The 25,052-nt window shown below is 37.9% G+C and overlaps 1 protein-coding gene across 2 annotated transcripts in view; it reads right to left on the reverse strand.

Annotated features, from left to right (window-relative positions):
- Positions 1-25,052, reverse strand: part of LOC408896 (semaphorin-2A) — a 503,815-nt gene that overhangs the window by 393,017 nt on the left and 85,746 nt on the right. The window contains exon 1 of one of the 2 annotated variants that reach the window (XM_006562478.3): positions 4,586-5,587. The exons of the other annotated variant lie outside the window; for it this stretch is intronic. The gene's annotated coding sequence lies outside the window, so the exon portion shown is untranslated. Of the gene's footprint in view, positions 1-4,585; positions 5,588-25,052 lie in introns of those variants that run through there. 2 annotated transcript variants of the gene reach the window in all.

Raw genomic sequence — 25,052 nt, forward strand, 5'->3', positions numbered from 1 at the left:
CTCGCATCTTTTCCCGAGACGTGATCGCCAGAATTTGTAGAAACGAATACGCGAAAAGTTGGTCTTTTCTCGATCTGAGGAAGGCACGAAAAGCAATTTGAAACGAGATCGAAACGAAGCCTTGATTACCAGCTTGACTAACGAGACTTCGTCCTTACTGGGAACGGTTCGTTCGTTCGTTCGTACCTACCCATCTCCAGAGAATCGATTTAGCAAGGCAATGCTGCTTCGCCGATTCCTCGACAACGAGGGATCGATTTCACGTTAGAAAATCGATTTCACATTTATCCAGAATAATCAAATTCTGTACCGAGATCTCGAAATTAATAGCTTTTTTTTTTCTAGGAACAATTTTCTCCAGCGTGAAAATTTTTATCCCTCCGTTTGACAGAAACTTCTTGCAATCACGATATTAAAAAAATATATACATATATCGGACAATCATAGCAAGGAATTGGATCGAGGAATTGGAGATTCCATATTTGGGATAAAAATAAAAAAATGTAATGTACGATTGTATTGTTGTTTATTGTCATCAATTGTTGGAGATCGTTATCGATTACACATTGTTCATAATGTTTCAAGATAATGTAGAGTTGAAATGTTTGCGGCCACTTGAAAGATGATCTCCCTTCTATTTGACGATGAATGCTACTTTTCTTCTGATCGATTTGATTCTTCGACTCTTTGTTTCGCATCATGTGGGGAAAAAAATTTTTTTAAAAGATAGATGTTCATTACCAGTCTCTGAAAAGCTCCCAGCAGAAAAATAGCTTTATTGCTGTTGTAAACGGAATATTATTTTTGAAACATTGGCCGGTGGTAAAAGTGGTTTCCAACGGTTCTCTTGATTGGCAATTAACTTGCATCGGAGAATCCATGATTTCTTGAACATCATTCAGCCATCATCTTGAAAAAAATCTAAAAAAAAAAAAAAAAAAAAGAAGAAGAAAGAAAGAAAGAGAAAATTAAAAAATAAAAATTAGAAAAAAATAAATAAAGGGGAATACGAAGAAGTTAATAACAAACCCCATTGTCGACTTTCGTGTAATCGGCGAAGCGGAAATTCGTTTCGAGAATTCGACGGCGAGGTTATCGATACCAATCGATACGTTTCCACCACGAGGAGAGAACAACTCGAGAGGAGAAACACTTGAAGATTTTCAAACGAATTCGCCCGACTCCCGTAACTCACTTACCAAGTCCAGGGTTCGATTAAACGAAATATCAAGGAACGTTTGCACGAGTATGCGTTTGAGTTACGGAATTGGGGGAAAATTCCCCTTCCCTATTAGAAAACTAACGAATATGATTCCCCTCCCCTCCCCTCTCACCCTCGAAAAGAGTTTCCTCCGCTCCATGAAAAGTTTCGTTCGACTCTTAATTGAATTCGTTTCACGGATTCGTATAAATATTGTTCCACCGATCCCGAACACGAGAAATATTTTCATATCTTGGATGGATATTCGCATAATTCTCGTTTTTTCCTTTCTCGAAATGACACGTTCTCATTATACATTGTTATAAAAACCACAGAAGAGAGAAAGAGAGAGAGAGAGAGATTTCCGGGGGAGGGGAAAAAAGTTTGTAACTTTTTGTCGTTAGTTGGCTCGTACGCGCCATCGTAATGTACATTGATATTGCATGTATAATGCAATGGTGCATGGCAGGTGTGTGTATCGATTACTTCGAACACTCGGCCCCCGCGATATTGAAGTAAAAGGATTATGCATATCAATGGCGCCAATATTCGGTTAGCCGGGTATTCTGACCTATGCGCGGGTCCGAATTCATGGATGAATCGGAAAGGGCTGTGAAAGGTACAAAATAGAGCAAAATTTCGGATTCTCTGATTATACGATGAACGATTTGAAAACGAGATCCACTATTTCCACTATATTCGAACACGGTGTGGTTACCGTGATGCCGTTTTGTAGACGACTTGCTACGCTCAACACTGTGAATCATATGTAGCAGCATCGATACGTTGTACTACTTAGAATTAAATATTTTAATTACGGATGCAATATCATTCTTATCATATTATATTAAAATATTGTTCAAATAATTAACAATTAATATCACACTAGATTGTCAGATCTCGAAAGATCAAACTCTTCTAATTCATTAACAAAAATGTTTCTAAACGATGAATCATTTTTGGAAAATTTGAACAAATTTTAAGAGCCATGGAATTTTAACGTCGTAGAAAATTGTAAAACTGTCGTAAGCTGTTAATCTTCTTTCAAAAAAGGAACTCGACGATTTGAACGCAAATTAGAAAAAAAAAAGAAGAGAGGGGGTTGGAGAAGAATAAAAGAAAATACACGAAGCAAAACAGTGATTAAATAGCGAATGGAGGGAACAGAGGGAGCCCCGTTTAAAGGATGTTGCGCCGAATAATGGAAAGTCTGTCGACGTTAAAGCGATCGACGGAATAAATAACTGATGGTGAACGTACAAAGCGGGTTGCTGCGCGACTTCACATGTCCTAGTGCAAAGGTATACGCGGTCGCGCAAGGACGCGAGGCTAAAAGGTAGTCACCGTCGGGATATATTCTTCTTTCCCCTCCCCCCACTTTTAGTATTCCATTCTCGGCGCAGGTTGTATGAAAAGGTTCGATGCACGGGATGGTGGGGCCATTTAATACATAGGTACATATGTCAAGCAATAAGCGAAGTAGATACACTGAAATCTCATATTCGCCCCGGAGCATCTCCACCCTTTCCGTTACTAGAAAGGATATCATTTCAATAGATGCTGCTACTCGCCGCTCTGTTCATTCCCTGACAATCTCGTCCACGAATATCGCCCCGTTACTACGTAAAATCAAACGAGAAACCTAGGCCATCGTTTTATATTCCTGGCCCATGTTGATGAATCATCCCTCTCCTTTTGTTATAGATGTGTAATATTGATAATATTCATTGGAATTTCATAGGATTATTAAAATATTATACGTTCAAATATTATTGTATAAATAAATGTTATCGTTACGAAAATTTTTTTATACGTTTGTGAAATGAAATAATATATATTTTAATATCTTCATATAAATAACGCGCGATTTTTAAATAATCCTTTCGTATATAAAATAAGAAATGATGTGTAAATATATTAATAGAATATATTATAAAAAAATGACATAATGAGGTAAAAATAAATTAACTCTTTTTTAATGAAGAGTTCTATCCATCTTGTTCATATAGTTAAATAAATTTAAAATTCTTAGCTCCTAATAGTTAGTGTTCCCAATATGATTAAATGCTAGAAAATTTTGAAGGAATAAATAATTAAAATCTAATTTCAGAGTCGCGAGAGTTTGTGAAATTATTTACACAAATAGCCCCATAAATGTGTGCATAACTCGTAACATAATCACGTAATACAAAGATATTTAAATAATGCATATGAAACGATTTAAAAGAATGCCACGTTTATTCATTTCACGTGAAATAAATATTCAAAGGAACACTTTCCTTTTCAGTTATCCGCTCACAAAAGAATCTCAGTCTGTCCCAGTTTTCAAAATCGCTCTTCACTAAAATCTAATCCACTCTGTCCGTAAGCGATGGAGATTCGAGATACAAAGATACAAAAGAAGAATGCAGAAATGAAAAAGACAAAAGGAAAGGAAAATGAAAAAAACGATACACATCGGAGAAGTAAACCAGAAGAGACTAATTCTGGTGGAAAAAAGTGAGAAATGCAAACGTGTCGCCGTAGGCGCACTGCGACAATCTTGAGTAAACACGCTGGTTATAGATAAAAGCTTTCAGTTTTCCCGGATGTTTTTAAATATGGGTTAGTCTCAAGCACACGTCACAGGAATAAAAGGCAAGAGACACGTCGTCCTTGTTATATTCGTGAATATATCGCTCGAGACAGATCAGACATGAAAGATCACGTGTCTGGGAAAATTAGATTTTCCGAAAATAAATTACTGTTTTCAGTATGAAACTTTATATTTATTATTTCTATTTATTATATCTATTTAAGCGAAAATATTATCGTATAACGAAATATTATAAGGTATAAAGATCTCAATTTTCGAACAGCTTAATAAAAACTGTATAATATCTATCTATAAATAATAATATGGAAATTTTATTATAATATGGAATATTAAAATATTTGTACAAGATACTTTGCAGCTAAATTTTCATTAGGAAATTTATAAATATATATAAATAAACATATTCATTTATGGAATTTAATTAAAAAAATTCTACGAGCAATGAAAAATAATTTTAACATTGAATAATAATTTTAAAAAATTCAATAAATCTGCTGCAATCTAATGCAATTATGCAAAAATTTTTGTTTAAAATTATAACACATTCCTTTAATAATTAAAATCCATTTTATACGGTACGTTAAAAAGATTATACATCAAATGTAGTGTTGGAAATCCTAAATGTGTGATCTCTTAATTATCTCTAGTATTCTGTACTTTACGCGTTAAAATGTTTCTCATTTAACCCCGTACAGAAGAATTATTCGAGCTAAATCTCTCCAACTTGTTTCACGAAGAAACGAAAGTGGACGTTAAAAGGGACTACGCTTAATTAGAAATTTCCATACCTTGAAGATGTGGTATTCAGTAACGTGTCCCGACTTCTGGCGGCTTCACTTAATTATACAACGTTTGTGAACTACTGACGGTGGTATGATTAATTAATTATGTAACGTAATCAAGAGAACGCGTTTACGCGCCAAAGCCCACTTCACTCGTGTACACTATCGATACTATATCGGATACACCGTCAACGTTTTCGATATATCGATGTCATACTAGCATAGCGTCGCGAGCCACGTTGCATCATTAAGAAACTGCACGTTCGAAATTCCCGCCACGCTCTCACGCGGTTATTTCTAACCGGCTGTCACGTAAACATCACACTCTTTATTCAACGAACACATTCACACTTAAATTAATGCAACCTCATTTCAATATCACGCGACACGCGTCCTATGCAAGTACGAGAAGGAAAAAATCCCTCCAGTCGATAGTCGCGACACTCGATCGATCGTCAATATCACGAATCAGCAGCGATCCTCGTAAAGAACGTCAATTTTATGTCTGTTCCGTACTCGCTGCGCATCAGATTCATACTCCATCCACGATTTTTTCTACAGATCCGTAATTTTCGTTCACACGGGACGTCATAAATCTTCTAGCTAAACTGCTTTAAAACCGTAATAGCGTCGTCGAAACAGCAGCTTGCACGAGTACCGCGAATCACACTGAACTTAACCTCAATTCGGATTCGTTCGAGAACACACATTCGATGTTCAGCAAATTTACTGGCTATAATGTCGCGAATATTCTCATGCCGATGATATTTCGTGATGACACGATGTACACATGTGGCCGTGTCGAAAGTGGGCCACTCGTTAAATTTGATCGGAAAAGCGATACACATAAACTCGCGCACTATTACTCGTCTCTTGATAAATCTTTTTCAATCGTTGTTTAAACACAGATGTAAAAATTTCACGACTTCCGCACAACTCGTCGAACGAGGAAAAAGCAAAAGACACGGAGAGAAAAGGCGCGGAAACTCTCCTCTCGCGAAACGGCCCGGTGACTGAATCGAGCAGTGGACGAGGGACGAGCGACGAGGAAAACAGGCGAGTCCGTTGAACGGGTGGGGGTAACGGGAAAGGGTAGTTGAAGATACACCCATGCTGCGCGCATGCGCATCGCGTTTCGTATCTTCTTTCCTTGTCTACCTGTCCTTTACATTCTCGTTCTCGCTCCGATTTACGCAGTTTCGCTCGTTTCCTCGCTTCGCCTCGCTCGCACTCTTCTCGTCGTTTCTTCCCGGATGATCTTTTCTCTCTCTCTCTTTAACTCTCTTCGTAGGTACATAGGAGTTCCTTAGGCTTGCTACGTGCCTTTATTACTGGCCATTATTTCTCCAGAATGCTGTTAACCGTAACACTACGAAATGATAAATTAATTTGTTCTCTTACCGGTCGAGGCGGGAAAGTGTATCACGCCAATGAGGGCTCTGCGCACGTTTTCATAGACAGGGAAAGTTATAAGATGTGCGGGAAGATGCAGTCGCGAGAAGGCTCGATATTGCCTGGTTAAGACTGAAATATTCCGTACCTATAGTGGATAGGTCGATTTTTCACCTTTATAGATGAAAATTCTACTGGTAAATCTCGATTATATTCGTTTTCGTTTTTAGACAAAAAGCGGGAAATTTGAAAATGAAGATTTGTCGTGTAGAATCGATATCTTTAATTCTTTAAATTGTACATATGAATTGATGGCTGTACATTCAAGATTAATTAACGTTTACACGAGACTATTAAAAACGTTCTGAAAAAGTAAAAAAGTTTTGCCTGGAAGAAAATAGGTTATTTAAACGAACTACCGCTTTTTTCCAAGGTAAATAAAGATAAGCAAACTTGAAACAAAATAGCTAAAGAAAAATGAAAATACCTACCTTCCTACCTATCCCGCTCTTGTTTATTAAAAATGGAAACTAGAACTGATTAAATTAAATTATACGATATAAAAATAATATAGTATAATTAGTAATTGTATTTGCAACGTAATGTATTCTATTCAATATCATAATATATTTAATATCTGTAACAAATTAATAAGAATAGTAAAATAATATTTCATAATATATTAGAGTAGATATTATAACTATAAAAGTATAAAAAAAATATTCTTTCCGATTAACGGTTATATAACGAAGTTAAATAATTTCCACGCGATTAATCAACAAAGAAACTATCTTAATATCTATTTTCTACAACACGTATTTACAACCAAGTCTCTACTATTACAACGATTACCATTATAAAATCTCCATAACAAAATACAAATACCATCCATCGTGATAAAATCCTAATTGATTCGACGACGGTATATATATATCCCCTTCCAACATTTTTTCCAACATAAGAGTACACATTTAATATCATATTCAACATATCCCCCATTAATAAGCACGAGCTTATTAAAACGTTAGCAGCGTGTTATAATAACGAAATAAACTCGACTCGCGTAATCTTTATTACGCTCGATTAAATCGCGCTTTCTATCAATAAATGAAGCCGATCAGATCAATTCATTTGCCTCATCCCCCCGTGATATCGATCAGTTTGTGACTCGGTAAATTGCACGGTACACCCGTGATCCCCGTATATAACGCGCCCAGTTTGTAGCAACAACCGGCTCGTTACCAACATGTCGAGCCAAAGCCCCGACAATAGGGCCTCATCCGACTGCGCCTCTCTATGCTACACCCGAGGCTCTTGTCCGCCTCGTATATATGAGCGTGATAATCGTAATACAACGGATGAAAGACCGGACGCATAATAGCGACAGGGCTGAGAGCGTTAGTCGCGGTTGACGGAACGTTATAGCGCGCCGAACGTTCCCGCCCCATCCTTGGTTGTAATCGATGGCTCGTGACACGATCGCGTTATCCCTTTTTCGTATATCGCGTAATCTGCACACACCGCAAATGTAGGAAATCGGTATCGTGAGGTTTTATTGCGGTATACCCGGTGCATATACGCAGTTTCGAGCGGAAGGTAAATTCGACCGCGTACGCTCACTGCGAATCGTTCGATTCGTCGTAGGATAAATCCTGTCGATCCAACTCCCCCCGCTGGATGCTCCCTCGACGTATTTCGTATATATATATTTACACCACGCGGGGCGAGGTGTATCCGTGGTCGAGTACTCGCTCTCGTTATCATTGGGCCAACAAGGGAACAAGCGATGTCTTTGGGGTAAGTGGTCAGAAAATCATTTACGTTAATGAGGTGGTCCGGCCACGGTACACATCTGGCCGGGGCTGCAGGTAATCTATCCTGTGACGGGGGATTTGGTATGGCGTAAATATTTCGCGGATTCGCTAGCTTTTGTTACGATAAATTGGATTCTCTTCTCTGTCTTTTTTTTTTTAGAATTAAATGTTTTTAAATCGTGATTTTATCTCCATCGGATTTAAATGAAGATGAAGATTAGTTGGTGATTATTAGTTTAATGTGTTCGTAGAAATTTGATTTCATCGTTAAATAATAAAATTCTCGTTCGTTTATTCTCCACAATTTCGTGTCTTTTCTATAATATTTACCGTATATATCGAAAGGTATTTTACGATATTTTACCACACATAGGCGAAAAAATAAATTTCTCCTTCGTCCGTAGAAACGAGGACAGAGTTCCATTCTGTGGCAGGAAGTATTTTGGATTTTATTTTCGTCTTTTCAATTTCTATTCCCGCCCCACCTCTCACAACTCTCCTACAAATCCATCGTGGCGCACAGCCAGTCCAACGATGAATCCTCCTATCAGAGATAAAACCATTCCCATCCGGTCTTTGTCCCGATACAAACGACATACGTGTACAGTTTCGATGGCCACGACGAATATAACGTGCAAAACGAAGAAACTCGACTTTCAATTAAACTCCAGTTCAATTACACTTGTCCTACACGGATCCCTCTATCTCTGATTGCCCGTTCGCGCGAGCACCGCAAGCGCTTTTCATCGTTCTTCAATGAAATAATGCGGTTAACCCCTTCCTTCGTGCGATCCATCTATATATAATAGCCGTGTACCGTGTTCCTTATAGATTCGAGCACTTCGTGTAACGCGTTATCATTCGACGATTCAGTGAAATTTCTATTTAAAACAGTCTCGAATTATCGTTTCGCGCGCTCACACGATTCGATCGTGCGAATGTCGAGAAACGATTAAATTATGCTTCGAAATCGTCCCGTTTATTCAACGCTTTCGCGTATATTTCCTCGAATTTATTACACGAGAATTTAATCTATTTTAATTCGAGTAATTAATCGAAGCGTAATCTTCAATGTATCGTGCCACGATATATTTTATAAGATTTTTGATTGAAGTTCGTGACTTAAATTTCTGCGATAAAAAGAATTGTATCGATTTAACGATAATACCTGTCCTACCCAAATTTATGCAGCGTAAAAAATGGAAACGAAATTGCAATCGAAGCGGAGGAACGCACCCTCCTTTGCACACTCTCGCCGAAACCAGCTGTACCGGACCCACAAACCGCAAACCTATCTGCACGATTTAATGCCGCTTGTCAGGAGTTTACGACTTCTGCCGGCCTCCACGGACGAATGGCCCCCTCCCTTTCCCGTGCCTTAACCCCTCGATCTTACCCCTTGGTCGCTGATTAGGTAAATAGCCCGAAGGTTCGACCCTTGGACCGCCGTATCCGTCACGATGGGTCACGAAGAGGAATATGATTGCATATGTATTGGCGGTGAATCTGGTAAACCGATAGCCTCTTCTTCCTTAGGGACGTATCAGAATGGGAGAAAAAAAAAAAAAAAAAAAAAAGGAATGAGCATGGGATCTGAAATAACGATTTCCAATTTTTCCGACACAAACCTCTTTACCCCCCTCCCCCCAAAACCCTCGTGAAATATGAACTGAAACGGTACGTAAAACAATTCTGCTTTTATCGTTTGATCGAATCGAATCTTATTTATTCGGATTGTAAAGAGATGCTTATTTTTTTATGAACGAGATAAAGCGTACATCAATCGTAACTTAAATTTGGTAATTCTTTAGGGGTAAAAAAATCAGTTTAATAACAAGATTGTTAGATATTCGAGAATACGTTTCTTCTGGATACGAATAAATGTATTGATTATAAATAATTAAATAAATAAATATATAAACGTGTACAATAATGATATTGAAGAAAACAAATTCACAAATCAATGCGTTGGATTAATCTTAAAATAAAAATGAATAATAAATGATAAACATTGTTATTATTACGTATTTACACGATATAAAAATCTGTCATTTATTCAACAACGGAACAACAGGGGAAAAAATCGATCTTCGAACGCTTCCTGCACAACGTCTGGTAATTTTTAACTCGAGGAAAAGCGTACCAGGTCGGACAAACGCAATTACCCACAACGAAAGGCTATAAGAATGTTGGCTTCACAGCTCATGAAACTCCATTTTTCTAATAAAAAAAAAAAAAAGAAGAAGGAAGGGATAAAAAAAAACCAGGTTCTCGTCCAGGAGACGGTCTGACATCTTTCTTTCTCTTCGGTCAAGCACCGGCTCCTTCCGCATCCCCTTTTTCCTAGCCGCCAACCCTCGGTGGTGTCGGTATTTATAGTGCGGAGGAACCGCAGAACACCGAGAAAGCAGCTCAGCGGGGTAGAAACCACCCCAAAATCCATGAGCCATTTCTTCTGGGCAACGTACAATGTAGTTCAGTTTCTGTCGAGCGTGGCGCGCATTATTGTGGAACTGGACACGCGGTATAGCCGCGGCTAAAAGCCTTAATCGTGGTCATTGTTTCTGTTCTCCATCAAAGAAAAAAAAAAAAAAAAAGAAAAAGAAGAAGAAGAAAAGGGAGAGAAGGGAATCCATCCCCCGTGACTCTGCAATATCGCAGACAAGAAGATAACAATAGCCACGCACGTTAAAAGAAACGAGATTGTGTGGTCATATGGTTTGAGAGATTAAAGACAATTATAAAAATAGAATGGTCGGAAAGTATCACATTTACTTGAATAAGTAATCAGAGAGAATTTTGGAGAGGAACAAATTACTAATGAACAATATTTGGTAAGTATACATACATTCTGTTATTTCTAAAATCAATTATACAATTTTATGTATGTGCAACCACTTCTTTATCCTTAAAGTATTCTCAAAGACATTTTCAAAGATAAAAAAAGAAATGGACTAATAAAATTAAACAAAATTATAATTAAAATACTTACAATTTGTTTCTTTTCAGAAAAAAATTCACTCAACCCAAGGATTAATATCATCTTCAAGTATAATCATTGAACCATTGGTTTTCTTTTGAATATTATTTCAAACAAGGAACACGAATATCGAACTTAATTCCATTCAAACAAATGAAACAAATCTCTCGTTTCCTGCTAAACTTCTTCTCGCCTGTCACATCTTCTTGTTTCCGTCGTCGTAACCCTTTAACCGGTAAAGGGCGTCGTGTCGATGCCCCACGACGCGTTAGATCGCCCCAAAGTCGTAGATCATGCAAGGGGGCCACCAACTTTCTACCGTTAAAAACTTTCACGCAGCTCGAGCTAAACTCTTCGAAACTCTTGCAGCTTCGAAAGTCTCTATCTTTGATAAATGTTCGAGCATGGTTTACATGCTTTGTATCGTGCGTTTGGAATGCAACGCTGTTTAGATGCAGGGGAACAGGGTTTTTGTTTTTGGCAGGAAAACCGGAAAAAAGGGAAAGAAAAAAGAAAGATAAAAAAAAAAAATTACCGCGAAATCGTCTCAGTTTTACACACGCGCAAACGAAACCCCCTCGAGTCCCGAATTTCGTTTACACGTTAACCCGGAAACAGATGACTGCGATAGTTTTCGAAGAGATTTTTCGGATTGGTTTTCAGCTTGCCTCGCGGTCGAAATTATTTTGCGTTCACCGTGTAAAACTCGTGTTTCCTTTCCCCCGTCCATTTTTCCCCTGTATTTACCCCAACACTTTTTCCCTCACTCCTTCTCTCCGACATACGATGGAATTTTATCGATACACCATGGGTATAGAACTGGTATTCGTCCCCCTTTTAATCCGAAATATCGAATTTTCTCGGCCGTCGGAGAAGCGCCATTTCCTTTTCCATTATTTTCGCGGGCATACCACCGGTTAATATTGGAATCCTTCCAAGTATTTCACAATTCAAATGGCATCTTAGGCCCTCTACTTTCCTGCGTCCTATATAAATGGTGTTTTGCATATCTCTAATTGCACTTTCATTTACAGGGAAACGTTGGAATGCCTTTAATGAATTAGTCCATCCATTATAGAAAACGAAAACGAGCAAAGAATAATTTTTGCCGCGACACTTTTTTGTCAATGATAACTAGAAAATAAACGACGCGGAAATGCAAACAAAATATTAAAGACTTACCTTAATTCACTTTACTTCATCTCGAACTTTTCTTTTAAAAAGGTAAATCAACCCTTGATTATAAAATTTTAATTCTTATTGTAACGTTATTATAATACGATAATAAATATTTTCAGCCAATATATTTAAAGAATACATTAAATGAGAGATCAAATGAATACTGTTACATTCAACAACAGCCGAGCTATTAAATCTATCAAATCGTTCAAAATAATCGAAGAATATTTTTCCTACCGCAAATCCTTCAACTACGACAAGTTCCCTAAAAATTTCTGTACGAAGATCGAAACGTCGCCCTCGAGTTTCCAGGAAATATGTTCGTCGTCAATACACTCGTCGTTGCTACTCCTCCCTCTCCCGTTTTTAAAATAGATTTGCATAAACGCAATAAGGAGTGGTCGTGAAGAGCGAGCAAATAAATATCAACGAAAGAACCGGTTGGAAAGGTTGGAGAGACGCATGCCCTGAAATTATGCACAAGCAACGAAAAATCGTCCCTAGCCAAGTATACATATTTTCGTGCCACTTTTCTCTTTTTACCAAACCGATATTGCTCCCTTTGGAGGAGGCGAGGTTTGACACAAGTAATACTCCACTCCCTGTATACATACACGTACACGTCTTTTTTAACGAGCAACGAAAGTAACCAAGATACGACGTCACGATACGCTTGGCCACGTATTGTGCCCCGATATTCATTCGGGGTGGCGTGTAACACACGTGAATCCAAGGGCGCGCGACAGTGGTGGGATGGCTCCAGACCACGTTCTCTCCCTCTTTCTCTCGTGCATACCCCCGTGGTACATGATCCCGTGGCCGGAGGAGTAGGTTGGCCGAACTAACAGGCCTTGGGCTATCGTACCGGCCAGCCACTCGAGACGGCTGTTAGCATGTTGGCTTAAGTGCCTACAAGGATTAACAAGCCAGCCAGTTTTTGTCCGGCTACTTATTATTTTTCTCCGCCCGCGCACTGTTCCAGGGATGAATCTTAATTATGGCCGGCCGCCTTTGTCGTGCACCATCGTTTCAATACGAAGAGTATCGTTCGAAACAATTTTCTTCCTCGTTCGATGAACCATCGTTCGATTCGAAGTTGAGATGTGAATAGCAATATAAATAGGAGGATAAATTTTTTTTATCTAAATAAGAAAATGACAATATGATAACAGTCTTGAGTGAATCGTTGATCACGATTATGTCGATAGCCATATTCAAATACTTGGAATAATAAATTATTCCAGCAACTTATTGAAAATTTTCAGTATATATATATAATTATTCCACACATTGTGAATACAAGAAAGCATTGGGCTCAATTATTTCCCAATCTCCATCATCGATCTATCTCTCGATCTCTCCTTCCCTTCCCTGCCCAACATATCACGAAACTTTTCCACTTAAGAAAATTGGTTGATAGTTAGAAGACAAAACGCCATTTAGGACAGCGTTTTTTTTCAGAATACAGGAAGAAGGAGGGTGAGAATAGGAGACAGCGAAGACGGGGGATCGAGGAAAAAGAAGAAGAAGAAGAAGAGGAAGATAAAGAAAAAGGAAACGTTGTTCAGGTGTACGATCGTTCGACACGCGGAAAAATGTAGAAGCTAGAGTGGATGGGCTGTCGGGTTACCGATGTTCCCTTCGGGACTCGTCAAACGTACGGGAAGATGGCAAACCTACTTTTCCACAACCCCGTGGATGTGGATGTCTCCACGTTCCCCCTAGGGCCAGTGATAAAAACCGAGACCAGTCAGCATTCGACAATGAACGCGCCTTACCTCCCGACCCACCCCTCTGTCCGAGTGAAAGGGCCCGGGGGTGGAGGGGGTGTACGGCGACAACTCGTAAACTCCCGTCAATTGTCGCCGATTCGTGAAACAAGGGATAGGGAGGGAGGGAGGGAGGGAAATGACAAAATCGAAAGTTGGGACCTCGACTATATTTGCCAGGGATCGCCGATGCAGCGAGAAGGGTGGGACGCATAAAGCGAGTGAATGGGTGGGGAGGGAAATTCTTGCCGGATCCCGGTTCCCAGGGATCCCCGGCGGTTCACCCTTTCATACACCCGACGCGACTACTTCCCAAAGATTTCAGCCCACAAAAGATTCCGCTCTCCCATTCAAACGTTACAAAAGACGATTCGCGACCATCCCCTCCCCCTCCGCGCTGTTAGCTTCGTTCCAAAACGAAACGCAAATCGTCGTCGAATTAGAAAATATTGTACGTGATTTTAGGATCCCGGGATGGTGTCCAATTGTGAAATCGAAAATGGTAGAGCTATTAGATATATATAGATCAGTAGAAATTTTTTTTTTATTGAAAGCAAGAACAAAAATTGTTGAGATGTATTTTATAATTTCAGGGATAAGACATGTTTTGAAGAGAAATTAATTTTATTCTTAACGAAAAGTGATATCAGAAATTTATATCAGAAATTTTAAAGAGTTTCCAATTATTAAACGTAGAAAATAAGACGCGAGCATCGTTTCGATGAAAACTGTATAGAATATAGAAACACAGTTGAAATGACGTTCGATCGTGGGACGAACACGGCGGCAACATCGGTGAAAGAGAAGAAACGTAATTTTCCACGAGATCGAGTCGTTAGACACGCGAAATGTTCGCGTTTTTTTCCGCTGACGATTCGTCCCACTCTCCCACCTTCGTCTATCACAATTCGTTTAATCAACGAACAATGGTGGTTCGAAAACGAATTGTCATGCAGGCGAAAGCGCCCGTTTGACGCTATCGAAACATTTCAGAACGGTAGCAGCAACAATCGTGTACTCAGCGGCAGAGCAAACATGACGGATTAGAGAGGCATTGTTGTAAGGAATTCGGGGATGAGATCGCCTCGTTCACTCCGCTCCAAAGATGGGATGGGAATCAAAGAGAGAGAGAGAGAGAGAGAAAGGAAGAGTTAGTCCAAAGAGAAGCGGATGGGAAGGCAGTTTGGGATTTTGATTGAGGTCGGAAGTGCGTCGAAGGGATGAACCAATATCCATTGTTGGGATTGTGGAAGTTCGATACCGTAGTAGGTTTGCCGATCACAGGTTGCTTTGCGCACACAACCGAAAACCTGCAGAAAACGTATTTACTTCGCGCATTTATTTGTCGTAGAAAATTACGTAGAAAGAATGACGGTGGATTATCGATCGCGAAACGACCAAGCTTTTACGAATAAAATAATAATACGCCGTATATTTACGTCGATATACAAACACGTTACGGGATGGACGCGAAAGAGTAAATGGAAATTCTCCGCTTCGAAAAACCGGTTTCGGTTAAACAATCGTATCGGCCGGGAACAATATTTAATTAATACCGCATTCCTCCCCGTCATCGATCTTTTTTTTCCCTCCCTTTTTGCGTTTACATTAAATCGCCAACGCGAAAGAATATAAATGACGTAAATCATGTTAAAATAAGATTATTGTTTCATATCGATACAATTTTCATCGATTCCAGGTTTTCTAGGTTTCTTTATTTCTCTTGCTTGAACACTGAACTGGTATTGCAATAAGAAATATCTGTAATTTACGAAATAAGTGAATTAATTTTATAACTTTTATTCGTTCATTCATTAATGAAATGAAATAAAAAAAAAGAAATTAATGATTCTTTTAACATATCGTCAAAAACATTAAATTTGATTGTTGTCATAGGATAAAATCTTCTTAATATTTATTAAGAATATCATTTTAATTACTCAATTTATTCCTCCACGCAAATTCCACCGACTTTTAATTCTATTAACGCGATCAGATTCAACTAATCTATACATTATTCAGCTTTTAAAATCTTTACTTCTGTTTCTTCTTTTCCATTCTCCAGGTATTTATTCCGAATACTCTGCTCTACGCGAGTTAATCCACGATACTCCGTTATCCACGGTAAGGGTAATTAAAACGTTATACGATCACGGTCTCGATGGTAAGATTAAAAGCACAAAATCCTGGAGCGAAGATACCACGGTATCTTACACTAATGCGTCCCGAAACTCACGCTACGCTAATATTCTTGTACGCCATACATTTCACCGTACACCGATAATCCTCAAGATAAATAGGTAATTAATCGAGGTTGCCTTCTATCACGCGACGTAGCGTTGCGCACGCTTAATGCCTCGGGTCAAAGCACGCCGATCGACGCCCACTGCTAACGTATTCACCCTATAAATAGCAACGCGAAAAGTGTTTCTCTCGAAACAATATTAACAACACACTGTGGAATCTCTCTTTCGAGTACACTCCTCGAGTAAAAAAGTTCGCATCCCCCGCTCGAGGAAAAATCTTTATTCATTTCGTGAGTATTGAATGTTCATTGAAAAAGAAAATTTAATCGATTATTATTTTTCTTTTTGTATTTCTGTAGCTGGTATAAATAACCAAAATATACAAATTTGATGCTTCGATGTGAACAGAGTAAATGGTAAATAGAAATCGTAGAATGATACGAGGAGATTGAGATTGAAAATTTGTAAAATATAATTGGTTGTATACTGAGTTGAATATTGATAGAGAATATTGTATCAATATTTAATAATGTATCATAAATAATTTATTAATTTATTGAATTAAAATCCGTATTTTCGATTTGAACGCGATAAAGAAGGATGCATGTAATATGAATTTTACAATTTTCAGATGATGATTTAAGAGATTGAATTTTTTAGAGGAATCTTAGAATTTTCAAATATCGAATTTGTATCGCTCTTGCACAATTATACGGCTGTTTAAAGAAATAGAAATACGGTGAAGAGTAATTGTGATTATTTCTTATTAAACTTTTTTATTACTACTTAACACTAAACTTACTTATTTATACGTATTTCAATTAAATATTAAACTTAATAAATTACAAACTCAGTTTCCCAAGTTTATAAAATAACGAAATTAAAACTGTTAAGAATTAGGACGACAAATTTAATATTCGTTGGACAATTTTCAGAGCAACTACGAACTGGCCAACTACGAGGTAAATCACTATATCTATAAACGAAGAATCCATTCGTAAAACGAGACGATAATATAAATCTCGATAGCTTCGATCATTTCACCGAACTAATATTTTATAATGCAGACACCGTTTTTTTCTTTTATTATACATTTATACTCGATAATAAATATTCCATCGATTTTCTTTAGCAATCATACCTAAAAAAAAAGAAAAACTCACTCTTACGTTTTTCTCCCGTTAACTAAATACCTTTCTTCGTTCCTTTTCCTTCCTTCTCTCTCTCACGAGGACACACCTTTATCCAAGCCAACGCCTTCTCGCCGTTCCAAAGGCCATCGCCATCGGAAGAGCAAAACAAAAACACGATTTAAAATTGCGACGCGACTTCCTTCCGACCAGCTTCCCTTCCCCGACATAAACGCAATGCCGATACATCACGCTTAAATTAAATTCGCTTTTTCCCTCTTTTCGAACGAGGGAAAAGAAAAAAGAAGAAACGTGACGAAGGAGAAGGAAGCACGCTCCTCCCTCCGGATACGCGGCCTCATCGGCGGCGCGACTGCGTGCTAATCGCGCGATTGGATCCGAATCTCTGTGGAGGACGAACGAAATGGGGCGTTAAACCGACCGTAAGTTAGCACCGTCTCGGCAGAAATTCGGAAATAAATCGTGACCCGATTTAATTAAGTTGGACCGTATAAGGAGAGCGCCTTGCCTGGACAAAAAGCCAAGGAAGAGGACTGTGACCGTGAGAAGGGAGACGAAAGGTTATCGAAACTCGTGGAGGACTCTTGGAGTGGAAACTTTCTCGATCGATTTTGCTGAAACTCCATTTCCGTATTCCTCTTCGTGGACGGATGAGCTCGAGGGGGGAGGAGTATTGTATCGAGAAAGCTTCGTTCGCTTGTTTCTTCACGTTTGAAAAATGTTTTGGTCGGATGTGATAAGTGAGAAGGGGTCGAGTGGAATAGAGATCTTCTTAATATTCGCGATTAATTAATGGACGAAGGGAGACGAAGAAGAAAAAAAAAGAAAAAGAGGAGAAGTTGGAGAATGAAAAGAGGATCTTAGTTATAATTTATTTAAATGAATATTAATCATTCTGGAAAACGTAAGATCCGTTTGAAACGTCTGACGAGTTTATATTCTAAAAATATGTCAGTATGGTTAATTAGTTAAGATGTTGAACGTTAGGAACGATGATTTGAAGAAATTGTATCGTTACGCGAGAAACATTCGAAGTTCTCGGCTCGTTCGTGATTTTCATTCCACGAACACAAGGGGCGAGAGAGGTAAGTAAGGGAGAGTTTTTAATTAGAAATGAAGAAATGTTTGATGGCATGCGGCATAGATTTTGAAACAGTGGCTAGTAGGTCGATAATATTCAACGCGAGAAAGTGAGCAGACAGATTTCAAGTCTCGATAAACAACTATCAAGTGCTTAGCATCAAACTGGTAATTTATTACAAACTACGGTATAATGTTCGTGCAGAGGTTAAAGTAAGTCTATAACGTGCCGCCACTTATTCATTATCAGCAATTTCGAGATTTATGCGAACTAATAACATGCGTGCTCCGAGCACTTAATTTGGAGCCAATTTATACGTCTCTTTTTCTTTTTCTTTCTTTTTTTTTTAAACAATTAAATTAATACCAATTAAAAATATTCGCTCGTTAAATACAAATTAAATACGAGCATGGTTACTTGATGAATTAACTATAATAAAAATTCTGCTAAACTAACCACGATTACACCCTGCGAGTAAAATGTTCGCTTCGAAATTGAACCATCTAAAAATATTAAGAATTCGAGAGATAAAAAATTCGAAATTTAAATTCCTCATAATTACAATAATATTTGGAATTTGATAAAAAATCGAAAACCAATATATATATATCAAAATTCAATACCCTTGGAAATGGAAATTTCTCCTCTCCCGAGAAGGTGGTCGGTGGTCTTTAGAAATTACAGCTCTTCGATCAAGTGATAAGCGGTGGAAAACTCAGCGAAATATGAAAATTATAGTAAAATCGATTCGCCCTTTCTTTCGGAAGTGGGGAAGGGGCGCGAAAAATTACAATGGAACAATTGAGCGGGGAAAGGAGGTGTTGCGACGAGGCCCGAGATTCACGGCGCGCCTTCATCATTCCGCTCAATGACGCGTCAAACGCAATCAGAGTGGAGATTACCCGGACGAGGCCTGGGGCTTCGCACTTCCCATAACCATATCCTACCGATAATCCAACCAATTATTGTAGTTCGTGCGAGAGCGCGAAGGAAGGTTGGATAGACAACGTCTGAGGCATTATTTCCGCTTTGTCGGGCACGCTGGTGTCTTCCTTTCGTGGCACTTAACGCGAAATCTCGTTGGTAAGTAGATCTCTCCCTCTTCGTCTCCCCGCCCTCATTGTCTCTGTCTCTGCCTTCCCGTCTTCCCTTGCGAAATACGCCCGCGAAAGGGAAGACGCACGAATCTCCTATCGATCCAACGTGTATACCGTATTAACCAATTTATACAGTTCGTTAAGACGAGTGTCGTATCCTAGATTGAGTGGGTAACAGGCTTATTGCCAGTTCCGTTAATTGTTAAACGTGACGAATGGAAAGGAAATGGATACAGAACATTGATTATTTTTTTTTAAAGATATTTCTATTTTCTCCCAGTCCAGGCTTCTATCTTCTCGTTTTTAATTTCAACTCGATGAATGAGCGTTAAATCGACTATTCTGTGTTTCTGTATAAAAATATGTCGTCTAAAAATATTCCACGAATGTTTTAACTTATACATATTCGTATTCGATTAATGTCTGAAACGAAATTAAACCGCACTTTTTTTAATCAAGTCGTTTCAAAATATTTCTTCGAATATAAGATGTACTTCTTTCCTTCGTTCTCTCATAACGAGGTTATATCGTTACACTCTGCTCTATTTTAGCAGGAGAATTCATCAGATGGATAGAAATTTCTTTTTTTTTTTTGCGAAAATTTTGGCCGGAGAGAGAAAAAAAAATAGGGTAATCGTCCCTCCATATATCTAATTTCACGGCTCAAAAATCCATCGCCACTTCTCTCGAGTGGAAAATTCAAACGAATAAAAAACGAGCCCGCCAAATTTGGTAAAATTTTTTTTAAAAATTTCGACCTCGCTGATGACCGTCCAATAATAGCCATTTGATATCCCAGCCGAAAATCCTTTTATCCCTCCCCCTTTTCCTTTTTTTCCTTCTCGCGACTCTAATATAAATGTAGGAAATTAGATTTATCGACGAGGTCGTGTGATCATTTCGTCGAGCTGTTTTCAATCCCGACCAGAAACCGGCGTAACCGTGTTAGCCAAGCTGATTTCTCTTCTTCTCTTCTGGGGGCCTAATTGATCAACCCCCGCCGGTTGATTGTGCTCTTCTTCCTTGCTCAATGTGTTGCCGCACTGGTTTCTCATTTTCAGGATCCACTTCCCATCCTTCCGTTATGTTTTTATTCCACCTCGCTAATTTCACCGGAAATTATTCGCCTCTCCTCCACATCTTTCTCCATGATTTCCATTTAATCCTTCACGTAGATGATACAATGATTATCGTACGTTGAATAATCTAATTTTTTTTGAGAATTTGTGAGTTCAACAATTTTTCTTTATCTTCTTAAGATATTAATAAGAACCAAGTGAGTGAGTAAATTTTAGAATGTTTAGAATACTTCTTGTTTTAAGGATAAGTTTTCAAGTATGATTAAAGGAGAGGAGCTTCCTCCTCTCGTGTTGTTCACGACTTTCAGAACAGAGCTAGTCACTTCGTCTCAAATTTGTGCCCGAAAAGGAGCAATTAATTTCAAAGAAATTCCATTAACGATGTTATTGTACAGAATAAAAGAACTCGCACGTTCTTCTATTCGTCTTCTGGATACAAGAAATTGGATATTGGATATAAGAAATGCTAGAAAGTTTAATTCGAATCGTTTGATTAAACCTACTCCTCGACTACGATGTTACTTCGACGGTAAAAATTTTCCAATTTCATTCTTTTCCTCTTCAGAGGAAAAAAGGAAAAGAAAACATTTATACCCTGTACTGTATGTGTCATTTAACTTTAAAATTACACGGTTTAACAGGTGACAAAAGGACGAGGCAGCTATCAAACGGGTTCGTTAAGAGGAACTTGGCCTCGGCCAGGTGAAGCTCGGTGATTCGAGGCGGGCAAATCGTTGGCGGTGTGAAAGAAGAAAGCCGCCAGCTTCGGAAGGTTAGTGGAAACTAACTCTCGTGGACAACCGAGCCAGGTCGAATTCAATCGTGGCCGGATTCGGGCGGAGTAATATCGTTGCGGAGTTCGGAATCGCGTTAACGATCGGCCTCCTTGTCGTTTCTTGCTGGTAACGACCGGATTGTTAGACCGAATGGGATCGATCGACAGGATCGGCTAATTAAATTGAACCTTTCCCTCCGTCCCACCCCTTTTTTCCTCGACATCCCGTGCTCCACCTATCGCGGTAATTAAAAGGAACTTCCTATAATTTCCATCGTAACCCCATCCGACGCCCCAGACGTCCGATTTCGCCCGAGCCCTGTCTCGCCCCTCCTTCCAGTTTGTTCTTCAACTTGCTAAAATTCACAAAAGGCGCAGGCCAGAGAAATTCTCATCTTTGAGTCAAAATTTTCTTTTTTCAAGATAAATAGGGAGATTAGGTGAATTTGAATTTGCTTTATATTATGTATAGGTACAATTTGGTGAATTGAAATTCCTTCTTCGAGAAGCGAGAGAAAATGTTTGAGATGAGAATATTTGATGGGATTGACAAAATACTTTCTTGTAAGAAAAGAATATAAAAGGAAAAATGGAGAACGTAGTAAAGTTAGCGTCTACGTGAAAAAATTAATGAACAAGCAATCGTGACTCGTAACCAAAATTTCTTCTGGCCAATCTTCACTGCATTGTCGTAAAAAAAAACTGTTCGACTTGCGTTTCACAAGAACTCGTCCGCAGGATGAGCTTGTTTCGTGTGTCCTGGTTCGCGTGCAGGCGTTCAATCTGTCACGTAATACAATATATATTTGGGCAAAACCTCGAGAAACCTCTTGCTTGCTTGGAATGTATCGTGTTGCACACTCCTCTAAAATCTCTCGAGATCTGGTCTGATGTTTTTTTAGAGGGATTTCGTATACGATTACTTTCATACAGAAATTTCGTTGCTTATGACGGACATGGAGTAATTGGGATTTTTTTTTCCTTTTTTCATTTTATTCAGAAGTAGTTACTTTTGTTAATTACTTTTCTGAAGTTCGAATTTAGTAATTTTAATAATCAAACGATATGGATTATTAATTTCTGAGAAGATGAAGAGCATTAGAGACAGAGAGACACGTATAAATCTTGCTATATTCTAGCTAATACATAACATATTAATTTGTACGATGTATCATTTATTTATAACGATTATTTATAAATATATTTTTATTATATTGTCTCTTCCAAGTGAAATTTTTATTCGACGATGTTAGAAAGAAAGCAATGGGGAAAGAAAGGGAAGAAAAATAGGAAAGAGAAAGAGAAAAAGAAAGGAAGCCATTAGAAGTACTACCCTACCTTTTCTCCCGTTCATTACCGAGTTCAAGAGTTATTAAGCTAGAGCAGAAATGAGCTCGCCTAACATAAAATTTTTATGCTCCACTTTCTTACTTCTCCGCCTCTTCTGTAACTTCAATCAAAGCTCTTAACTGTAAATTGTTCCTTCATCTTAACTACTTGCAAATTTTTTACAAATATTAAAATACATCAAAATCCTTCCTCCAAACAGCAACTTCCTCCAAACAGTAATTCTTGACTGTTATACTCGTTATACGGATGTAACTGTATATACCGCATTGAATAATTATTGAAATTCTATTTTTTAAATGGAATACGTGATATACGCCTTTAAGAGAAACTTAATGCATTCTGTCAAGCACGTGGACTGTAACGTTTTGCCGTCGTATTGCGAATGATCTGTAGGGTGTTGTACCTAGCAAGCATTGTTGGAAACTGGACCTAAGGGTTATAACTCGGAACTGGTGGTTATGTGCGCCACGTCAAGGGTTTATGACATATCACCGGTGTTGATATGTCATCAAGCGAGAAGCACTCGCAATGTTACGTCAAACAATTTCTGAATTAAGATTTTTTTTTCTCTTTATTTCCTATATCTTGAAATTATCTGTAATAATTTTGAAAATCGATAAGGATAAGCGATAACAAGTGGTACGAAGAATATCTATCTAATTTCTTTAATAACAATGGAAAATTGGAAAATTAACACATGTTATCGTTCTCAAGTTACGTAAAAACTGTCGTTTGACAGCCAATATCTGCACAATTATCAAAACCAATGGATAATTGTGGATAATTGTAGAAAAAAATTGTGAAACCATCCGAGCGAAACGAGAAACAATTTGCAAGCGTTCACAATCACGATTTCCATCCACGGTGTGGCGAAATTTAGGGGCGATTCTCCGCGTGGCCTGACTAATGTGTAATGGCTATCTTTGATAATCATTGCCACAGAAACGATAGTGTACGATTTCCGTGTCCGTGTCGAGACAAGAAAATTAATTATTCACCGGATCTAATTTCACTCTATGGGGGCAAATGGAGCCGATCGTGCGGATTTGAGAAATCGATTCCCTGAAATACATCCACCGTCGTTTCATAATATCACTGGTAACGGCCGAGATGCAAAGCTTACTAAGCAGATTTTCCTGTCTGAGCCATAGACTAGTATTGTTAACATTATGAGGGCCATAGTCGTTTCGCCTGTTTTCTAGACATCAGTTGGACTCTGTATCTCTCCTTATCGCGTACAACAAATTTCTTTTTCGTATTCGTATCGGAAATATACACGTTTCGATAGTTTCGAAGCAAGTTTACGTGCAAAATAATTATTCTTTTCTGGATAATTTTATTGATTAGTTAGATTGAATTTGTGTGTTGGAGATATTTTTATAAATATATATCTTATTGTTATATTTTTCTTATTTAAGACCAACGTTAGATTCATATCGTATACGTAAATGTTCGACATGTAATATATTTTGTTGTATAAATATAAGTGAGTTGATGTAATCAGTGACTTGAAAAAATACAATTGTAATTAATAGTAAGTTTAATTTTCCTCATGAATCCAAAACTGTCGATCTTCAATGCGATTCCTTCGAAAGCAATAATTTCAATTGTTTGATTTTGATTCGATTAAGTTTTATATTTCAAGACAAATCGCTCGTTACTATTATTATATCATTTAAACTGTTTAACGAAAAAAAAAAATGATTGAATGAAATAAAAATATTTCTTTAACGTGTTCATCGTTAAGCATAGCGATTCATTTAACGATAATATCACGTAATTAAATTCGTAAGTGGAAACGTTCTATAGAGGAACAGTCTGTCTGGTAGAATTATACGTTTATAAAGGGATTCATAAGAGAAATGGTTTTTTAAAAAAAAAAGGATTTATTAACTCTTCCAAATTAAGCTCTTCCGTGTAAAACATCGTTTTTTTTTTTTTTTTTTTACGTTTCGTCGTAATAAAGTCTGAAAATTCGCGCAATAATTCCTTCGTTGATACACCTATATTTATTTTATTCAAATATTTCACATATTTAAATCTGAAAAGAGTTATTACTTCGTTTATAATAAAAAAAAAAAAAAAAAAGAAAAACAAGAACGGGATTTCATTATGGCTTGATGAAAAAAAAAAAAAAGAGAAAAGACATACAATAGTGACTTTCATAAAGTCTTTAATTAAGATTCACGTTTAATAATAATAAACAAAAAAAAGAAACCTTTCAATTTATTATTACAATATCGCATTACATAAAAAAAAAACCCATTCTTCCAGACACGTTATTTTTCTCGGTTACAAATTTAATCCCCGCCACGCATACTCCATTATTCACAGTCGAAGAAAGGGGAACGATCCATCTCCGAGTCCTTTTTATCAACTTTCATTTTACAATTCCGCTTTTATTCTCCCTCTCCCTCGTGCCATGATTTTTCTTTCTCTTTCTCTCTCTGTCTCTCTCTGTCTCTCTCTCTCGTCAGCCGCTTTTCTCCACGTTCCGCGCATGGAGCAAAATCTCGTCGAGCATAATCACGTATAATCGTTCACGTGTGAAGTCCACGGG

This window comes from Apis mellifera, linkage group LG6 (assembly GCF_003254395.2).
Source record: "Apis mellifera strain DH4 linkage group LG6, Amel_HAv3.1, whole genome shotgun sequence".
Classification (NCBI taxonomy): domain Eukaryota; kingdom Metazoa; phylum Arthropoda; class Insecta; order Hymenoptera; family Apidae; genus Apis; species Apis mellifera.